The sequence below is a fragment of the Sinohyriopsis cumingii genome, chromosome 16, assembly GCF_028554795.1.
Source record: "Sinohyriopsis cumingii isolate HCF-2022 chromosome 16, ASM2855479v2, whole genome shotgun sequence".
NCBI lineage: Eukaryota > Metazoa > Mollusca > Bivalvia > Unionida > Unionidae > Sinohyriopsis > Sinohyriopsis cumingii.
In genome coordinates this window covers 27,951,738-27,975,095 of record NC_142976.1, presented here as the reverse complement: position 1 = coordinate 27,975,095, position 23,358 = coordinate 27,951,738, and the positions used below count along the sequence as shown (strand labels likewise).

The 23,358-nt window shown below is 38.9% G+C and overlaps 1 long non-coding RNA gene across 1 annotated transcript in view; it reads right to left on the bottom strand.

Annotated features, from left to right (window-relative positions):
• The window catches only part of LOC149780117 (uncharacterized), a 74,973-nt gene extending 52,439 nt beyond the window's left edge, over positions 1–22,534 (bottom strand). Inside the window, exon 1 of the long non-coding RNA XR_016415009.1 lies at positions 22,098–22,534. This is a non-coding gene — a long non-coding RNA (uncharacterized LOC149780117). The remainder of the gene's footprint in view (positions 1–22,097) is intronic.
• Between the last annotated feature and the right edge of the window lie 824 nt (positions 22,535–23,358).

The following is a 23,358-nucleotide window of genomic DNA, read 5'->3' as shown; positions in this document are numbered from 1 at the left end:
AAAAAGTATATAAACTCTTGTCTTGTTTGTTTTTTCGTGTCACAAGTGACATTTCTCATGCCATGGCTACCTCTGCTGTCTCTGCTCCCTCTTCCTCTACTGTCAAAGTCATCGACGAACACTTAGATCGTGCCAGTTGGGAGGCTTTGTATCTTCGCCATCCCTTTAACATGCTCATTGCTGGACCTAGCGGTTCAGGCAAAACCGAATTCGTCAAACGTTTGATCGAACATAAACATCATTTGATCGATCGACCCCCTCAACGGATCGTGTGGTGTTACAAAGAGTGGCAATCGGCGTACAGCCTCTTGCGAGAAAGTCAAGGCGATTCCATCGTGTTTGTGGAAGGCATTCCTAAAGAAGACGATGGCATCGTCTCTGACTCCCGTCTAACCCATTTGGTCATTTTCGACGACATGTTAGGAGAAGACGAAGAAGAAATTAAATTGTGGTTTACGCGCAAAGGGCATCACCGTAATGCCAGTGTCGTTTACATCACCCAAAATTTGTTTCAACAAAGTAAAGCCCATCGCACCATCAGTCTCAATGCGCATTACGTAGTCTTGTTTAAAAGCCCTCGAGATAAATCGCAAGTGCAAGTCTTAGCCAAACAGTTAGGAACGCCTTGGCTGACTCAGGCGTACGACGATGCCACTCAAACGCCACACGCCTATTTACTCGTCGATTTGAAACCTACGACCCCCGAGGATTTGCGATTTCGTACCCACTTGTTTCACCACTGGTGCCAAGACGGAGGGCCTGTCCTGTACACGTCTCCGTCCTCGACTTCATTTCACTCCCCATGAAAAAAATCTATAAAAACCTCAGACCCTTTTTCGTCTGTCTCACACAGTGTGAACATGACGTCCCTTCAGTCGCATCTTCCCGTCAAATTGATTCGTGCCTTGTATGGCATCAGCCGAGAAAAAGATCCACAAACACGAGCCCGTGTCTTAGAAGCTAGTCTCAAAGAAGTCTTACGATGGTTCACGGTGACGGCACGTCAATTACTCCAAGGAATCATTCAGATTCCTCATCAAACCCAACGCTTTTTCGATCGAAACAAAGTCGCTTTGGTCCAACTGGCCGATCCCCGCATCGACACTCAAACCAAAAAACAAATCATTTTGAAACCTGGAGGGAGCGGTACTCTAGGAGGGGTCATCATTCGCTCACTCTTAAGATGGGATCCTAATGCCCCCAAAGTTATCCCCAAGACAAAAGTCCAACGAAGCCCCAAGAAGAAAAAGAAAAAGACCAGGTCCCCAAGAAGAATAACTTCTCCAGTGGCAGGACCCTCCTCTTACCAGACACCACCACCATCACCCCGGAAAAAGAAAAGAAGCCCCCAGAAAAAGAAACAGAGAAAAAGTCCCCAGAAAAAGAAAAGTCCACAGAAGAAGAAGAAAACTAGTCGCAAGAGAGGCACTTCGGCCAGGACGCAACCTTACACTCGCAAGCCACGACCTGCCACAGCGTCTCCGGCAGCCTCACGTTTGTCCACTTCTCCGTTGATGTCACCAGGAACTGAAGAGTACTTGGAGACGTTGATCACACCAAGAACTTCTCCGTTGATGACCCCCAAAAGAACTTCCCCAGTGGCAGGACCTTCCGATTTAGCGGCAGTGGCTGCTGCTCACAAAGTACCTTCTCCCAAAATCAAAGTCCATGAAAGATCGGGCATGTTACAAAGTTTACTGGATTTGTCCAAGCAAGAACTGGCTCGATTTAGTCCGTTACGTACCCCTGCACGACGTGTCATGCCTGTCCTCAAACTGATAAAACGTAAAGACAATCAGTGGCGACGAGTTCCAGTATAAAAAGACCTGTGACCAAGTCGGGGGTATCAGTGAACTTGTAAAAGATGTCACCTCCAAGAAGCCACAAAAGAAAGAGACAAAGGCAGACGCGTCATCCGACAAAGCGCTTAGCCAAGCATCGACGTTACCCTAAAAAAAGACACAGTCGTTCCAAGAAAAAGAGGCGTCAACAAAGGGGAGGATTCCTTGGCGATTTTCGGAAAAACATTGTCACTTTTATGACAAAGCGATAGTCCCAGAAAAAAAGATAAAAGGGTGTGCGTTAAGTCATCGACGTTAGTGTCTGTTCGGTGAATGTCCCGGAACCCACAAGCAAAAATGTCACCCTCCAGAAAACCCCAAGGAAAAAAAAGGAAAGGACTGCCACCACGTTTAGCCAAACATGGGGACCTGTTATCTGTCCTGTCCAAAGCTTCTCCACCCCTACGAAAAAAACTCATTCAAACGGCCTCCAAAGAGGTCATCGATACCGTGTGCGAATGTTGTTTGAACGTTTTGAAAGGCACGATCCCTTTGTCCAAACACCAGAAACAATGCTTAGGCAAACATCGTCACGTTCTTCGGAAAATGGTTCAAAAGAAAATTCCCATTCGTCAAAAAAAGAAGATGTTGGTCCAACGTGGAGGCATTTTACCTCTCTTGTTAGGCCCCATACTAAAAGGAGTCTTGGGAACCATGTTGGGAGGACTGATGGGAGCAAGATAAAAAGGCCTTCGGAAGTCCCAAGATCTCAGAATTCATCCCTGACAACCCCATGGAAGGACGAAAACTAGCTTTAGTGCCTTACAAACGATGGATGGAATACCATCGGTGGCAAGAACAACGCACCCCGCATTTACCTCCCAATCCCAATTTGAGCGAGATGTCCCAGTTACAACACGAATTGCAATCCTTGATGGATCGCCAAGATTTGTCCGAAACAGAAAAATCGCAAAAGTATGGTCAACTCTTGCAACGACTGCAACTCTTTCACCAGAAAGCTTTAGACGAAACAGCTTTACCCACTCTAAAAGATTTTAAGACCTTGATGAAAAGTCCAGCACCATCATTACCACCACCACCACCACCACCACTACCATCCCCAAGGGTTACCAGAGATGCTACCCCACAAAGACCTGAGGAAGAAGAGATGCGCGAAGTGTTTCAAACACCGTCAGCAGCTCCCATTTCGAGTAAGATTGCAGGATCCTTGTTGACCCCGTCCCCCACACCCCAACGAGAAGAAATGAAAGCTTGGGTTAAAAAGATGATGTCCACGCCTTCTTCGACAGAAGTGAAAAAGAAAGAAGGGAAACCAGAAGTGAAAAAAGAAAAGAAAACCAAAGTCATTCCATTGCCACCTCCACCTCCACCACCACTACCTTCGACTTCTACTCCCGTAGCCCATCGGACACGTAAATCCGTTTCCAAACCACCCTTTCGTCCCACCCAAAGTAGCATCACCGAAGAGTGGGTGACTTATTAACACACAAAATAAAAAATGGAAAAAGTCTTAGCCAGCATTTACTACGATCCCTCGCATCCTGCAGGTTACGCAGGAGTTCAAAAATTGTATCGTGCTGCCAAAACGCGGCTGAAAAGTCTCCGTTTACCTCAAGTGCAACGATGGTTACAAGAACAAGCTACCTACACTTTACACAAACCCATTCGACGCAAGTTTGCCAGAAGTCGCACCCGAGTGGAAGGCATCGATCATCAATGGCAAGCCGATTTAGCCGATGTCTCTCATTTGGCCAGCTACAATCGTGGTTACAAATATTTGTTTTGTGTCATCGACGTCTTTTCCAAATTTGCCTGGGTCGTGCCCTTGACATCCAAATCGAGCAGCGAGTTAGTGCGAGCCCTGCAACGAGTGCTGAAACAAAGCGGTCGTCACCCTCTTCGATGGCAAACGGACAAAGGCACCGAATTTCTGAACCAAGCTTTCCAAAAAGAATTAAAGAAACGTGACATTCATTTTTTTACCACCGAGAATCCCGAAACCAAAGCCAGCATCGTGGAACGTTTTCAACGCACTTTGAAAGAACGCATGTGGAAATATTTTACGCATCACCACACTCTGAAGTACATCGACATCTTACCGCACCTGGTGCAAGCGTACAACCAATCTTACCATCGAAGCATCGGACGTGCCCCGCAAGACGTGACTCCCGACAACGAAGTGCTGGTGTTCGAGCGCCTGTTCGGTACGTCCCCGACGAGGGCTGTCCCCAAGAAAAGTGGAGAGTTGACCGTGGGAGATTGGGTGCGCATTGGCAAAACCAAACGCACTTTCGACAAAGGTTACTTACCTAACTGGACGACCGAACTGTTTCGCGTCACTGGACGAGTACATGGCCGTCATCCTGCCGTCTATAAATTGGAAGACATGAACGGAGAAGTACTCAAAGGAACGTTTTATTTGCCCGAGTTACAACGTGTCACCAAAAAAGAAGACGACGTGTACGACATCGAAAGCATTCTCGAACGCAGAACCCGTAAAGTGGGCAAACGACGTGTCAAAGAAGTCAAAGTACGTTGGAAAGGATATCCACCCAGTTTCGATTCTTGGATCGACGCTTCGCAAGTCATCGACTATAAAAAGAAGAAGTGACCATCATGCCCTTTCACACAGCAGCAGACGCAGCTACGTCGACCAGTCCTTCTTCCCCTAGTTTTTCTGTGCAAGATTTACAAAAACAACCCTTGTGGGTGTGGTGTGGAGAACGTGTGCCTAAAACGCAAATCGTCTTTTTCTGCCAAATCTTCGTGGTGTATTGTGTCATCGGGGCAGCCATCGCCAATTTGAGTTTGCAACAAGGAGACAAACAATTGTGGACCATTTTATTGAGCAGTTGCATCGGTTACCTGCTTCCCAATCCCTCCCTGAAATTCTCCTCGAACGGGAACGTTGTGTCCAGTGCCAGTGCCAGTCACCACTCCAACAACCACAACCAGAACCCCATTTTGGGCGGAGACACGCCTCTGACATCCACTAATATTCCCTCGGACAGCCACAGAACTCTGGAATTATGAGTCACCAAAACCAATTTTACTTAACCTTACCCAGTGACAGTTCCATGGAGGTGTTTCCCCACAACACGTTGTGCTGTTACACGGCCAAATTACCTCAGGCCATCCCCTTAGATCACGAAGCCCATTGGGAAGTGGCTTTAGTGGAAATCATTCACCCGACCCAAGTCCTCAATGTCCTTCCCAATCAAAATTTTTTTCATGTGGAAGTTCATGACGAGTCATTGCAACAGGAGTTGAATAAGAAAGTCATATATGACAATAAAACCTATAATGAGAAAACTCAAAAGTGGACCTACCACTTTTTCATTTCCCCAGGCTATTATTTTAGTGGTCAACATTTGGTCAGCACCATAGCCTCCAGGTTTAATGCCGTGTTTGGGAAAGCTTTGGAGCATGTTAACAAAAGTGTCACCATGGAGTACCACAAAACAGCTCGTCGCTTCTCGATGAAATTTGAGCGGAGTAAAATCATGTCCATTTTATTTTGTCCTGAATTGTTTGACATGTTGGGCGGAGACATGAATCTGAGAATGAGCATACTCAAGAACAACGAATTACCCATTGTTTACGACAACGAGTCTTTTAGCAAGTTATTTCGTACCCCAGTAGAACTGAACCAAGGACTGAATTTGATGTTCGTGTACTCCGATGCGGTGGAGTATAACGTGGTGGGACACACCTCCGTACCGTTACTGCGTGTCATTCCTTTCAAAGTGGATTCTGCCGCGAACGCTGACGAGGAAGGTGGAAACACTTACCACGTCCACCGCGAATTTGTCCATCCTCACTATTTGCCAGTCAGCAAGTCGTATTTGGACACGGTCAACATTACTATAAAAGGAGATCTGGGACAAAATATTCCATTCACCAAAGGAAAAGTCACGGTGAAACTCCATTTTCGAAAACGGTTCTCTCACGATTCGTAAGTAAGTCATGTATCCAGTGTTCCAAGGGGTTGCACGACAGCGAGGACACGGTTTAGGAGACATGTTAAAATCGGCCTTTCGTTCGGTGGCCCCGGTGTTGAAACCGATGGTGACACGCGGATTGCACGCCTTGAAAGATGCGGCACTGACGCAAGGCAAAGAATTTCTCCAAAATGTCATCATCGACAAACAAAACCCTAAAGAAGCCTTCATGAGGGCAGGCAAAAATGTCCTGCTGCAAACGGGTAAAGACATTTTAGGCCGACGAGACACACCTATAAATGCCCTGCACGCTACCGAGTCAGGCATTCAGCAAGGACAAGGCAGAAAGAGACGACGAAGAAAACACCCTTTCACCAGACTTCAAGCTAGAAAAGCCAAGAAAAGAAGAACCGTTCGAGACTTAGACGTTTTCGATTATTGAGACACAGAAAAAATGATGCACCGAGAGTCATGTGCTTGTTCCAAGACGGAACTGGATATGTTTGCCATGCCCCCCACCATGATGACGATGCAAGAATCCCAGTGGGTGGAATTTCATCCCGTCTCCTCTTTGACGGATTCCGCTCCCATCGAGTTCGAAATCAAAGGACAACCCGAAGATTACATCGATCTGAATAGCAGTTACCTGTATTTGAAAGTCAAAGTGATCAAAACGGACAACACCAATCCTGGAGCCAATGATAGGGTAGCGCCCGTCAACAATTTCATGCATTCCTTGTTCAGCGAAGTGGACTTGTACTTGAATAACAAACTGGTCAGCAGCAGCATGGATACTTACCCATATCGTGCCTACTTGGAAAATCTCTTGACGTACGGAAAAGAAGCCAAGAATACTCATCTGGATGCTTGCGTGGTATGGAAACCTGACACGGCAGGTGCAGGCACGTTTAACGACACAGCCCTGACAGAAGATGACAATCCTCACAATGTGGGGTTTAACACACGTAGAACTAAAATTTTGCAAGGACGTAGTTTAGAACTGATGGATCGTTTGCATTTGGACATGTGGTTACAAGAAAAGTATTTACTGAACGGAGTTGATATTCGCCTGAGACTGAATCGTAGCACTGCCGCTTTCCATTTGATGGCCCATGCCAACGAATACAAAACTGTTATCCAAGAAGCCAGACTTTACGTACGCCGTGTGGAAGTGTTACCTAAAGTGGGAAACGACATCAGTCAGACGTTGAGCAGAACGACCGCCAAGTATCCCATAAGACGTGTGGAAGTGAAAACGTTCACCATTCCTGTTGGACAGCGATCCATGATCGAAGATCATCTGTTCCAAGGACAGTTACCCAAGCGTTTGATCGTTGGTATCGTCAGGAATTCAGCTTTCAATGGACTTCACAGCGAAAATCCTTTTGAGTTTCGACACTCTAGCGTGTCCAAAATCGAAGTCAGTCGTGACGGCAAGACCTTGTGTACACGACCCTTTGAGCCTAACTTTGCCCAGAACAATTACTTGAGATCGTACTTGTCCCTGTACGAAGCCACCGGACAGTTAGGAACCAATACCAGTCACGGTATTACGTACGAAGATTATGCAGGAGGCTACGCTTTGTGGGCTTTCGATTTCACTCCAGACCAAGGCAGCGACGAGGGACATTTCCACCCTATAAAATCTGGCCAGATTCGTGTGGAAATTCAGTTTGCAAATCGAGACCCTGCTGATCCAACGTTGAACGTGATCCTGTATGCAGAATTTGACAATACGATAGAAATCAACAGTTTGAGAGAAGTCATTCTAGATTACTAGAAGCCATGGAAGACTGTTATCCCTCTTTACCTAGTGAAGAAACTTTGGACATGAAATGTGAGGAGACCGTGGAAGGAGAATCCCAAGACAAAGACGAAGAAATTGTCATGATGAAGTCGAGATGGCCAGAACAAGAAGCCCATTTAGTCTCCTGTTTTGCCAAACACTTGGTCGACAAAATGACGGAATTGATCAAGAAAAATTGTTATGGATGTCAAAACGATCATCCCAGTCAAATTCAACACGATAAATGCCTGATGTTGAGTCAAGAAGAAAAATTGGACGAGTATCTGGACGAAGCTTGGAGTCTCATCTCAAACAAAGACGTGTTGCACCAGTGGTATAAAGACTTGCGTGAACATTCTTGTCCACCATTAACCACTCAAGAGATCCATCGTATCGAAGCTCTCCTGAATCAGAGTGAGGAAACAGAACGAATAACCGTTTATTCGTCAGACATTTTCAAGCAAAAAGTCAGGATCGAATTGACGACTTATTATTACCTGTGAAGAAGAAAAAAACACAAATCAATGGATACCTGGGAACTTTATTACCTTTTGAACCACAGTTCGTATACGGCTTCTTGGAATCCTGTCGTCTGTGCTAAAGATGAACTCCCTCATCGCAAACCTAAAGACCATCAAGCTTACGTGATCAACACGGACGAAAGTCATCTCCCAGGAACCCACTGGGTAGCCGTCTACTTTCCTCAAGAAGGATGTGTGGAATATTTCGATTCGTACGGATTGCCCCCTTTGGAAGACGATATCATCGACTTTATGAGAAGAAATGCTCAAACCACCCGATTCAATAACGTGAAATTACAAGGCACAGATTCCTTGGTGTGTGGACAGTACTGTGTGTATTTTCTGCATCATCGCAGCCTGGGCTATTCCTTAGAACATTTAGTGACTCATTTCGATCCTCGTTCTTCTGCTAGAAATGATGTGAAAGTAGATCGATGGTTTTGTGACCATTATGCTTATCTTTTGTCTCAAGCTAGGAAACGTAGTGTCCATCAATGGCCTAATGATTTCCAACAGTGGAAATCACAATTTCATTCACAACGTTGTCAGCCCTGTTCAAAGTAGTTAGTATTTGAAGAAAAAAATGTTTGTGATTTGAAAAAAATTGTTTGATGTTATAGTGTTGGATTATTGTTAAAAATGTTAGAAATGTTGTTGTTTAGTGTTAAGTGATTTTTGAATAAAAAATGTTGTGTTTTGAAAAAATGCTTTTGTCTTTTGTTTAGCTATAAGAATGTTGAATTGATGCTCTTTCATTTCTTACTATCCCTCTCATGACAATCACTGAACGTTGCGACTCGAAAACCGTGTGGGGGATGTTTTCCTTCACGTCCGCGCTTTCACTTTAAGAACCGGGGTTGTTTCCAGTCTAACCATCCATTGTCGACTCATCCTCCTACGAAGATGTGCTCCAAACTAGCTAAGCTCAACGAAGCCTACGTGAATTTGCATAGGGTCAGACACAGTCTGATACCGAAGCCAGAAGAAATAGAGAATGTGAGAATGTTAAAAATCACTGAAGACCTGATAGAAGAGCTCTTCAGAGAAGAAGTGAACAGGGAGAAAGAAGAATGGACGGAGAAGTACAGACTTCAAAAACAGCAACAACAACAACAACAACAACAGCAGCAGCAACCTGAACCTGACAGAGGCTTTGTCGATTGCCGTATCGACACCAAAGAGTTCTTCTTCTCTTTCCGAAGAAGCAGACCTATCGCCAGAAAGTCTATCCTCAGAGGACATCGCATTCTTAGAAACTAAAAAAGAATGCCATAGCAAACAAAAAAAACAGCCCTTTTCAGGGTTACCCCAATACTCTAGAAAAGAAGTAACGATCGATTTGCCAATGTGTGTGTAGGTAGAGTAGTGTGAAAATAAACACTAACTCTTTTTAAAAATGTGAGGGTATGTGTTGGTGTGTTTGTGTTTGTAAGAGCTCAAGTAAGTTGGTGTGGATAGTAGATTAAAATGATATCTTTTCTTAGTGTTTGAGGTGTATATTTGGAGTTAGATTGAATTGCTTTGCGTATGTGGATAGTCTATTGAAGTGATTTATAAAAAAATTTTAAAATAGTGATGGGTAGCATAAAAAAGTGAGTGAGTGTTTCATTTAGGTCCGCGCGTTGTTGTTGTTGTTTCTTGGTCATGATCTAGGTAAGATGAATTTTATGTTATTAGGGGGATGTTTTCCTTCACGTCCGCGCTTTCAGTATAAATTGAAACTCGTTCGGCAGTCCAGCTACCCTTGTTGATTGATCAACACCAAAAAATGAACACGAGACTTGAGAAACTGTTGGAGCTTCATGTGCATCTGGAATATGCCAGGCGCATATTAAATGAACTGGCCGCGGAAGCCATTGTCGAGGAGGGAAGGATAAGAGAGGAGGAAAGAAGAAACAAAGAAGAGGAGGAGAGAAGATATAAAGAAGAAGAAAGAAGATATAAAGAGGAAAGAAGAAACAAAGAAGAGGAGGAGGAAAAGGAGAGAAGAAATTTCAAAATCCCAGAGAGCGAAAATTGGGATTCTGAAGCGACATATCCTGCCTCTGCTCTCTCCCCCCAAAAGGTAAAAAGTAACTGGGGGATAAGATGTGTATGTGGCGCCAGGCCTGGAAGGTGCCACCATTAACCAGGTGTCCATGAAGTTCCAAACAAAAACAGCCCTTTTCAGGGCTACCCAATACTCTAGAAAAGAAATAACTATTAATTTGCCAATGTGTGTAGGTAGAGTAGTGTGTATATAAACACTAACTCTTATTTTAGATAGTGTGAGGGTATGAGTTTGTGTGTTTGTGTGTTTGTGTTTGTAAGAGCTCAGGTATGTTAGTGTGAATAGTAGATTATGGGTTTCTTAGCGTATGTGAAGAGTATAGTTAGGGTTTTATTATATGAAATGAGAAAGTAGGGGGATGTTTTCCTTCACGTTCGCGCGATGTTGGGTCATCATCCAGGTAAGATCCATTTTATGTTTTAGGGGGATGTTTTCCTTCACGTTCGCGCTTTTCGTATAAGAAGCCACAGTGCTCGTTGTTCAAACCATTCTGCAAAGAATACAAAGAAGATGGCTTCTAACCAAATGGACAAAATGGAAAAATTGCAAAACGTCCTCGACAATTTAGGAATGATAGAGCAAATGTTGGTTAACCTAAACGAGGATCACTATTCATATAGTCCCCATCGAGTGAAGATGGAGATAAACAATTTACGAAAAATGAAGGTAATCATCAGTGATCTGTTGAAAGAAATAAAGGAGGAGAAGGAGGATGAAGAGGAAAAGATAAGAATAAGAACATGGAACGAAAAAATTGAAAAAGAAGAGGAAAATGAGAAGAGGAAGAAAGAAGAGGAGGAGGAAGAGAAGAAAGAAGAGAAGGAGAAAAAAAAGAAGAGAAAGAGTGTTGGAGATAAAATAAGAAGTTGGTGGAGGAAAAGAAGAAATTAGAAGAAGAAAACCCAAAGGCCCTTTTCAGGGCCCCCATATATCTCGAAAAGAGATAGTCTTTGAATTGCCTACCCCTTTTTTAAAAAAAATTTTTTATTTTTTTTATTTTTAAAAAAAAATCCTATATTCAATTTCCCTTGACGCTAGATTGACCCACGATTTATTCCCATGTTAAATTCCCCTTGTACGTAGAGTGACCCACGATTTATTCCCATGTTAAATTCCCCTTGTACGTAGATTGACCCACGATTTTTCGCCATGTTAAATTTCCATTGTACGTAGATTGACCCAGGGGTCCCTGTAATGCTAATTCCCATTGTACGTAGGGTGCCCCACTTCACTACTACTATGATAAGCTAATGAAAGAAGAAGAAAATGAAAAGAACAAAAAAGATGAGGAAAACGAGAAGGAGGAGAAGAAGCAGAAAAATGGAAGAAAGAAAAAAAAGAAGACAAATGTGATGAGAAGAGGAGAAGTTGGTGGAGGAGAAGGAGAGAAGAGAGGAATTAGAAGAACAAGAAGAAGAAACCCAAAGACACAATTCAGGGCCCCTCAACATGTCTCTAAAAGATGCATATTCTCTCCTGCCTAAATATGTGTTTAGTCGATTGTATAGTTGTTTGTTTGATATATTTATTTTACATGTGTTTAGTCGATTGTATAGTTGTTTGTTTGATATATTTATTTTACATGTGTTTAGTCGATTGTATAGTTGTTTGTTTGATATATTTATTTTACATGTGTTTAGTCGATTGTATAGTTGTTTGTTTGATGTATTTATTTTACATGTGTTTAGTCGATTGTATAGTTGTTTGTTTGATATATTTATTTTACATGTGTTTAGTCGATTGTATAGTTGTTTGTTTGATATATTTATTTACATGTGTTTAGTCGATTGTATAGTTGTTTGTTTGATATATTTATTTTACATGTGTTTAGTCGATTGTATAGTTGTTTGTTTGATATATTTATTTTACATGTGTTTAGTCGATTATATAGTTGTTTGTTTGATATATTTATTTTACATGTGTTTAGTCGATTGTATAGTTGTTTGTTTGATATATTTATTTTACATATGTTTAGTCGATTGTATAGTTGTTTGTTTGATATATTTATTTTACATATGTTTAGTCGATTGTATAGTTGTTTGTTTGATATATTTATTTTACATGGTCCAGGTTCTGGTTTTCATTTTGTAAACATCAGGATCATTTTAGAAGGTTATTGGATATTAGGTAATAGTTTTTTCTTCTTCTTCAGAAAATGCTAATTGTGACCTGAGGTCAAGTAGAGAATTATATAATCTTGTAACTGAGAGGATTTTTCAGACGTTCTTTAAGATCTAGCATTTTTAAGTTGTATTATATGTTGTGTCCAATATTTCATTTTTTTTGGCTGGAAATTACTTCTTCAAATTATATAATTCAAGTGATTATTTTCTCTGGAAATACAAAAGTTCTCCAATAAAAATATTGGTAAGAGACATTCACTGGAATTTATAGTGAATTCAGATCTGAAATTATATTGCTGTGATTCAACAAAAGACTGATGACAAATTAACACTCTAGGGGCTACAAAAGACACATAATATTTCAGTTAAGAGTTTACGAGAGATCCGTTCAAATAATTAAGGCCTTTTTACTTCTAAAATTTGCCCTCGAATTTAGATTCTCAAGGGATAGATATGAAAATGACCGTCTAGTTTGTGGTTGAGTCATTTCTTGCAAGGAATCGCTGACCAGTGCTGATCTTTAATACTTGACCTGGATGGATGGATGGATGGATGGGTGGATAGATAGATAGATAGATAGATAGATAGATAGATAGATAGATAGATAGATAGATAGATAGATAGATAGATAGACAGACAGACTGACAGACAGACATACAAATATATAGATACATAGATAGACAGACAGACAGATAGATAGATATATAGAGAGATAGTTAGATTAGATAGATAAATAGATAGATAGACAGACACACACATATGGAGACAGATATATATATATATATATATATATATATATATATATATATATATATATATATATATATATATATATATATATATATATATATATATATATATATATATATAGATCGATAGACAAACAATAAAAACAGACAGACGGACGGACAGACAGACAAACAGACAGATAGATAGATAAATATATAAATATTTTAGATAGATAGACACTCAAATATTTAGATAGAACGATAGACAGACAGATATATAGATAGAGAGATAGTTAAATTAGATAGATACACGCACCCACATGTAGACAGACAGATAGATCGATAGATAGATAAATAAATCTATAGGTAGACAGAGAGACAGATAGATAGATAGATAGATAGATAGATAGATAGATAGATAGATAGATGGATAGGTATATAGATAGATAGACAGATAGATAGATACAAGATCGATAGATAGATTGATAGACAGACAGATAGACAGATAGAAAGATTAGATGTTGTTGTTGTTGTTGTTGTGGGGTTTAACGCCATTTTCAGCACACGATAGGCTATGCATGGCGGCCAGTATTAATGGTGGAGGAAGAACTCGGAAAAACCCCGGGAAGAACCACCGACCCACGAGAAGCTACTGGCAAGCTTTCTCACATACCCACATTGGCCGAATCCTAGACTCGAACCCACGCAGAGAGAAGTGAGATGGAAGTGATCCGTTAGGGTGAGCGCTTTAGACCACTCGGCCACTCGGGGCCCCGAAAGATTATATATATATATATATATATATATATATATATATATATATATATATATATATATATATATATATATATATATATATATATATATATATATATATATATATATAGAAAGATAGATAGATAGACAGAGAGTTATATACACAGATATATAGATAGATAGATATATAGTTAGATTAGATAGATATATAGATAGACACAGACAGACAGACATACATACACACATTTAGACAGACAGATAGATAGATAGATAGATAGACTGATAGATAGATAGATAGATAGATAGATAGATAGATAGATAGATAGATAGATAGATAGATAGATAGATATGCTCCGTTACAGCTCTGCACCAAGTCGAGTCTACGCGGCACATATAAATTCTATAGAATGGCGAATGAACACGAAATGTCACAAAAGATAAGAGCTTATGATATATGGTCCTAATATTTTAAAGCTAACGTTTTCTACAAAACGTACTTCAATCGCATCTGACACAGGTCATTTATAAAGAACAAATATAATAAAAATTGAAAACATTTCAGGAACAAAACCAAAAGCCTTCTTATCAGTTACCCATCTTCAGATTTTAATATTCCCTATCGAATAAAATATAGCGAGTCTACGTTTTCCTGCAAGAGAAAAAATATAGGAGACTCAGCGATTGAATTTAGAAGAAATTCCCTCGTAAAACATTTATCCGAGGGACCGGGTGTCTGGAAAGTCGACGGACACAATTCTGGTGGTAGAGGCTAGCAAAGCTTGAAAGCACAAGGTATTTGCATCAATCTCGTAATTCATTTATACCAATATAATGGTTTGCTTGAATTTTTTTGCTTATCTTTGCAAGAATTTACTTGCTTAAATCAGTAGATTAGTTTTTTTTTTGTAATGGCAATAATTGATTACATTAAGTAATATAAAATTAAAAGCAAGGAATGTTTTCCAGCCAAACGTCTTGCACCGTCCATGTTAATAGATACACTGCAAGTTTCTTTTCGTCCAAAATGAATAGTGAGGACAATAGGTAATTTGAGCATTGTTTCAAAATATATATTCGTGATGGATGGTTATAAATACATAAGCGATTTAATCGTGTATTACAAGCAAAGGAGTTATCTATATACATATGATTTATTACATTTCTACATACATTATGATTTTTTACATTTCTGTATACATTATTATTTATTACATTTCTACATTCATTATGATTTATTAAATTTCTACATACATTATGATTTATTACATGTCTGATCATTCAAAAAGTACCAGTACTTAAATTTGCAATAATCTATGGACGACCTTCTGACCTTCGTGTTAAAATGAGATTTAAAGTATATCATTTAGTTAACTTTCAGTTCTTGGTGCCCTAGACAAACGTATTTTCAGCAGTTTAAAAACATAGGGTACTCAGCGCTCCTTTGCCATAACTAGCATAAACATCAAAACTTTAACGATAACTCCATTAATCCTCACATACCGTTTTTGTCTTATCCTCATCGAAAGAACGGAAGATGCAGAGAGAAAAAATCTTCCGTAAACCAAATTCAATAAGGATCTGATACATCGCGGTACTTCTCATTAGGTCTTTTTAGAAATTTCTTTCTTCGTTCATTTTTTTTTGTTTTTGGTGGGGGTGGGGAAAGTAATTTTGGTGAAAGTTATTGTTATCATACAACTAATGGGTTGTCTAATCTTGAGTTTTCTTCTCTTGTGCTTGTAATAAGCCACGTTTTTTTTTTTACCATTTTAATCTCGAATCATTCGTTTTTACTTATGACGATATTTTACTTGTAAACGGAATCACATGCAAATATGTTCCTTATGAATATTTTAGGGTTTGTTTTGAACGAAATGAAATAGCATCTTAAATAATTTATGTCAGGTTCATGACAGGCTTACATATAAGGAAATCATTGAAGTTTTCCCACACAACAGTTATGCCCCTACAGCGACTTTCCAGCATACTGTGTCAGAGTGGGAAGCCAACTTTTGTACATGTGGAAGGAGTAGAATAGTAAACTAACAAGGAAAGGGGATAAATGCATATGTCTAAGCATGGCCGAATCCATTATGTAATGAAATTCATTTCTTTCAAATATTTGCTGTAATTAACCATAAAACCGTGTGGTACTAGTAGTGTTTCAGTGGCGAAATACGGGTGTATTGTTTAAACCTTACGCTTTGGATTCGATTAGTCAGGACTGGGCTGTAATCTGAATTTGGTCAAAGTATCTTTGTATTGTTACAAACCAGGGGTATTTGCTTTGACCGAGCGGTATCAAACCCAGGCTCGATTCCGCTAGAAGTCATAAATTTACCCTGATCCAAAGACTTCTAAACAACTTCTGTTGTAAATTAGAAACCCAACGTGTCCATTCTATAAATAATTTTACTCCAATCAATAGAAGACCACAGATCTCACAATCTTCCAATGGTCTATCAACCTCACATCTGCATGGTTTCTCTTCACCAATTTTCCATACTGTCCATACCGTCATCAGTAAACGCCGTAAAACTATACAACATCCCCATACACAGGGAACTATCTTTACTACGCCATCTTAGGCCAGTCAATTCACGGTTTCGAGCCACATTTCGCCTGTAAAACTGCATAACATTTGCCACCATGGCGACATAAATTGTATTTGCCGAGTCCCTTCTTGTTTATTCCATTGTGTAATTTACCAGTCTCCAAAAAATAAATAATACACCTGCAGTCACACTACCAATGTACACCATTAGATTTTAATAGGTGTACACCATTAGATTTTAATAGGAACGACAGGGGCAATCATGTGGCTTCGACCTGAATTCACCAAAAGTAAACCATGGCATCATGGAAACTCACTAACACTTCACTCCGTGACGTTTGCTCATAATAACTGGCTAATTATTTCGGGCTAAGGACTATTTCAACATGACCTAGTTCCATTAATCAAACAAGTAATCACAAAAATCTAAGAATTCCTTCAAATGGGGCTCTATAACCAAATGCGCATACTTCAAATTTATTACAGTATTTAAAAGGAACCCAGAAACTTCGTGCCGTGTGCTCGGTTATTGTCGTTGAGTGAATTGGGTGGAAGCATGAGGACAGTTAGGAATTCCCAGGGAAATATTTGATGGCTTAAGTAATTGCTTAAGTATGATTAGAAATCGAAAAAAACAAACCTGTATGGTCTTTATTTAACTGAACATTACGATGCTAGTTAAAGACATTTTTTTAAAATTGAAAACATGATCTCACAAAATAGTTTTCTAATGTTATATTCTAATATTTTTCAACTTAATGAAAGAAACAAAATGAAAATCTCCAAAGTGAATTCCCAAGACTATTTAGCTATCAGAAGTCGCTCACAGGAGTAAAATATTTTATATTATCCAAAAGATTAATTATTCCAGCATTATTTTTACATTACATGTATATGACGCTTGTTCAAGGACTTTGTGGAATCGCATTTAAATGCCCACAGTAAAAATTAAAATAGTGCTCTCTCTCTCTCTCTCTCTCTCTCTCTCTCATAATAAATCAAATAATATTGCACCAGTAAAAGAAGTGCAAGGTTGTAAGGAGAGTTATTGAATATTTATATGCATTCAACTATTCACATGCATATGGCACAGTGTCGTGGGCGTAAAGCAAGCAATACTATAACTGTAATCATGCTGATGTCCATTGTTCCTTTTCTATCAGCTGAGTTTTGATTCAGTTAATATCCATCATATCCATCCACCCATGTCCGCATATCCATCCATCATAACAAAGATACGAAAATTAATGAAAATCAATAAAGTTATTAACTAAATGATATTTTTTATTTCTCATTTAGTAGTGCATTCAATATGGCATCTTTAATTTTGTTATGATTTCTTAAACTTCATTCAAATATGCACTAAATCGTTCAAGTGATGCAACTGTTCTTTAATATTACATTTTATTCTGTTCTTTAATATGGCATTTTATATTTTACACAAATTTCATTATATTCTACTCGATTTCTCCAATTGCGATGCATATCTTAGAAAATGAGATTGCAATATAAATTGTCATTTGTGCTTGCTATATTATCATCTATCAATATTTCTTTCCATATGTGTAAAGTAAATGACGTTGTTTAAAATTCATTTCTTGCTTAAATTTCATTAGAGAGGTCTAAATTCTGTATGCTGTAATTTCATTACAACCATTTATTCACGTAGTTATACCGTCTATACTCGCTTGTAAGTTAAACCCAACTGTAAACTATACAGACCCAGATGTCAACTTCACAGACCCAGGTTTTCCGTCATATCGTCCTATAAACGCACCTGCAGATATGGGTCTCTGCGATTTGTTACGAGTAATAAGTGGAACAAACAACAACTGCCGACGCAGTATGACCCGGCAGATAAGAGTGTATATATTCTTACACTTGGTCTCTACTTATAAGCGAGTTCGCACAGTACTGCGCAAATAGAAGACGGTAATCTATGTCATTGATGTATGCCTTACCTAGTACTCGAATATTACCATAAAAATAATATATCGGCGAAAAATGCTGGTATTAGCTAATCTCGAGTGTTTTATATATAGTGAGAAATGACAGCGCATATAATATTCAAAGAGATTGTATAAGCGTACATGTTTTCTTTTTTGTGGTCGTAAACGGCTCATGTCTTTGTTTGACATTTTATACAATTTAATTAAAAAAGTTGACTGAGCCTCCAAGTTACTCTGCCAGTACTACTGTTGAGGGTGATGACGTAATTAGAACAGAGTAAAAAGTCATTTGCAAATAATAATAATAATAATGAGGATTTTGTATAGCGCCTAATCTTTAGAAGCTCTAAGCGCTTTACAACATTAGACAACACCTATAAGATAAAAAACATACATAATGATATGATTACAAAAACGAACACCATGAAATTAGAAAACATAAAAAACATGCTGAGAATATTTAAGGAAGGAAACATTATTAGGTCTTTAAGTTTGTTCTTGCAGTCGAAATAAGTGAGTTTTGAGAGCACACTTGAATGGGATCACTGTGTCTTTGTGTCTAAGTTCAGTGGGCAATTCATTCCACGTTGCTGGGCTCTGGTATGCAAAAGAACGCTGTCCATATGACTTTGTTTTCATAGTGGGAATAATGAGTATACGATTGTCAGAAGAGGAGCGTAAGGATTTTGCTGGTGTGTACACATGGGTGAGGTCGGATAGGTATGTTGGACTAGAGTCTGACAGTGAAACAGCACAGAAAACAAATTTTGTGTTTGATTCTGGATCGAATGGATAGCCAGTGTAGGGTACAGAGCAGCGGTAGGTATGCTTTGATCGTGGTACTCTAAGTATGATCCGAGCAGCTGTGTTTTGAACCTTTTGAAGTTTCTGGAGCAGATATTGAGACGAACCAGACAGAATTAAGTTACAATAGTCCAGTCTTGAAAGTATTAATGAACACACAAGTGTTTTAGTGGCATCAGCTGAAATATATTTGGGAATGGAGCTGATGCGTCTCAGCTCAAGATATGCAGCCTTGCATATGTTCATGACATGTTGGTGCAGTGTGAGAGTACTGTCCAGAGTAACACCTAGGTTTCGTACGTACTGACTGTGTGAATTTAATGTTGGTGTTGCTGATATTTATTGTTTGAGGTAAATGATGTGAATGAGAAAGTCTTTGTGCTGTGATCAGAATGGCCTCAGTTTTTTCATCATTCATCTGCAGCTTGTTACATGTCATCCATGATTTCACATCAGAAATGCACTTCTCTACACCTTGGATGGTAGCATCGACTTCAGTTGGGTGGCTAGATTTGTATATTTGATTTCTCTGGCGTGACCGGATAGCGATTTTAAAATGCACCTGTGTTATGTAAATGTAACCGAAAGAAGCCTGTTGGCAAGCCGGATGTTGCACAAGTCTGGAGCTCATGGCCATTTTTAGCTTGTAAAATGGCACTCATATTGATCCAAGGGACTGTTGCAAGTCAACTAGTGCTCGTTTCACACACCAACAACGTAATTAAATCTATCTTCTTACCCAAAAAAAAAATATCTTTCTACTACTCATCTGCGGTAAGCAACCATATGGTTAATAACAAAATGTTGAGCATCACCTATGTGAATAAATCGATTTTATTGAAACAGTTAATTTTTCTTATACTGCGTATATCAAGTTTTAAATATGTTGCACGTTAAATCTATTCTTGAACTAGATGTGGGACTTACTCCAAAAATGAAATTGTCTTCCAATTACTGCGTTTCACGAATCAGTGTGTGCGGCAGTGGATATAGTCCAAGAATTGGAGCACCATCGGCGGACGTATCTGATTTCAAGGTCGACGGGTTCTCGTTCAGTAGCCTCTGAATATTCTACCAAAACGTATTCTCTACTGTATTTCTTCACGGCTTAACTAAGATAGCAATCGAATGTTCTATTTTTGAACTGAAGGCAACTTGGTGGATTCTTTTGGATAATCCATAACAGCTTGTACGCCCAGTTTCCTAGAAAGATAACAAATAACACGCGTTCTCGGTTAGGTAGCATCATGTTTTCCCACCTGCATATTAAAAAATATTTGGCAATTCCTGAATACCAATGTTTTCACATTCCAGCGTATTTATTTTCTAGTAAGCAACAACGCCCAATGACCAAGTACATTGCACTGCAAGCTGTTAATGTGGGAATAACCATTTGTTTATTGACAGGTTGTTACTGTATACGTTATCACAAAGAGGATAATATTAGATCCTAAAAGTTTAAGGTGAGCACAGAAGTTTCGGTTGATGTAAATAAACGCCCCACGTTATGACATTTCAAAATACTCGAAAGATATTTTGGGGTTTCGTTCATCCATGTGGAAAAGCCTATATACCGTCTTCAACATAATATTTGGTATAATTTAATCGCAATTTTGGATAGGACTTAGTATTCGGTAGGAAATGTTTTGATTAGCGCAGTTAAAGAGTTATTGTACGTTAATTGCTTTGTCTTGTTTCGGTCTTTGAAGATGTGTTTTGCTTTGGAAAAAGAAAGTATGACCATTATGCCAGTTGGTTGGTATAGGGTTTAACGCCATTTTTCAGCACAAGATAGGCTATACATGGCGGCCAGTTTTACATTATGCCAGTAAACAACACCGTGAATCATTTTCGTTAAAGGTACTGTGAAATCAATACGTTTCATTTGGGTTTAAAATGTATTATTCACTGGGGATTTAAAAGTGCACGAATTTATCCGTGAAGAAATTTTAGTCTCAAATAACAAACGGTCATTAAAGCATTTAATATTATCACGTTATGATGTAAACTTAAGAACATATCACTGTTAACAATATTGCTGAGATTCTGTAACATCCGTCTTGTATTCCTTTCCCCGCTCTCATTATCGGTACTTATGGCACACTCGTTTCCGTTCTTTCTGCCTCCTTAACGGTATTTCCGGTACCCTCGTTTCAGTTCTCTCGCACTATTTTTCGGTATTTTCGTTTCAGTTTCCGGCCTTCCTCGCACAACCACCTATCAACTTGTTCTTCACCTCTTCTCCTCTCTAATCTTCGGGTGCAGTTGCGTCATTATGGGGATGCGGGGGGTGCGGACCGCACCGGGTGACACGATCAGAAGGGGTGACACCAAAGTGACTATCTATAAAATTTTGAAATTTTATGCGGGTAGGAGGTACAAGGGGGTCACATAATGAATTGCTGCACTGGATGACACCAACCCTAGTGACGCCACTGTTATGGTGGCGTATGTTACCACCCGGAAAGTTTCCTGTGGATTAGAAAGGAGTTACACTCCTTGTTCGGACACAGGAGAATTAACACACTTTCACAGATCTTCCATCAGCATAATGACAATTAAACCATTAGGTCAACTCTTACACCCACATCTAAATATTCCAGACAGGAAAGCTATAACAACAACAATAATACCACTTCTGATACATACATATCCCTAATTCTCTATATAGTAGCTATCAACATCAACAATATTCCTGCCCAGCTCATACCTTACAAATTATAAAAGACACATATAAATATAAAGGCCTAATTATACGTGCACAAAGCCAACAAGGCCTAACTCTGCACTATAGATTCAAATACAGAAAAGTACAAGGTGTAACAGTACTCCCTATTAAATTCAGTTTTGAACCACGATGCAGCATTGTATCAGATTATACCATTCACCTCGATTTTATCCTAACAACTACATACATTTATCTTGAATATTATTAATTTGCTATATACTATATTCCGACATGCTGATAATTCAGCTACACATGGAAGAATAAATTTCTACTAAATCAAATGCACATAATAACGTATAAATCTTACAACAACTTTGTTAGGAAAGTGAGACAAATTCGGGCGAAGATATTTTACCTCTGAAGCCTTTGTTCCAAACTCGTCCGAAGTTCCTAGAACTCCCTTTACCGCCCTTTTAACGAGCGCACAGTGTCGGCACTCAGAGCACAGTCTAGTTTCTCCCACCTATTTCCACGTCCAAATGTGCACTGATTCTTTCACAATGAAAATAACAGAATAATGTCTTGCTGCGTGAGAAACCCGCCCACTATTCGACTGTCTTTGTTCTGATCGGATACCGGTGGTCTCTTTAAAAACGATCGGGGGTAGTATCACTGAGGTGTCAAAATGTCGGGTTTCCGGACTCTGAACCAAAGCCGACATGCGACATCACTTCTAACTGCAATACACAGAGTTTCTCACCCCGTGGCAATGTTCCTCAAAGAAAGTAAACGCGAATTTGACCGTACCGCAATGGCTAATTAGGTAGGTAGTTTCTATGTTTCAGAATCGGTCTAAAGTCATATTATTTAACACGTATTGACATTACCAAAAGTACTTTAAATTACAAATTCTATCAGAAGACAGTTACACAAATGAGCAGGAATTGTTAAAAAATTTTCTGCCAAATGTTATGATGTTGATTATAATAGTGACAAATGTTATGATGTTGATTATAATAGTGTCAAATGTTATGATGTCGATTATAATAGTGTCAAATGTCATGATGTTGATTATAATAGTGACAAATGTTATGATGTCGATTTTAATAGTGCCAAATGTTACGATGTCGATTATAATAGTGACAAATGTTATGATGTTGATTATAATAGTGACAAATGTTATGATGTTGATTTTAATAGTGACAAATGTTATGATGTCGATTATAATAGTGACAAATGTTATGATGTCGATTTTAATAGTGACAAATGTTACGATGTCGATTATAATAGTGACAAATGTTATGATGTCGATTTTAATAGTGACAAATGTTACGATGTCGATTATAATAGTGACAAATGTTATGATGTTGATTATAATAGTGACAAATGTTATGATGTTGATTTTAATAGTGACAAATGTCATGATGTTGATTATAATAGTGACAAATGTTATGATGTCGATTTTAATAGTGCCAAATGTTACGATGTCGATTATAATAGTGACAAATGTTATGATGTCGATTTTAATAGTGCCAAATGTTACGATGTCGATTATAATAGTGACAAATGTTATGATGTTGATTATAATAGTGACAAATGTTATGATGTTGATTTTAATAGTGACAAATGTTATGATGTTGATTATAACAGTGACAAATGTTATGATGTTGATTATA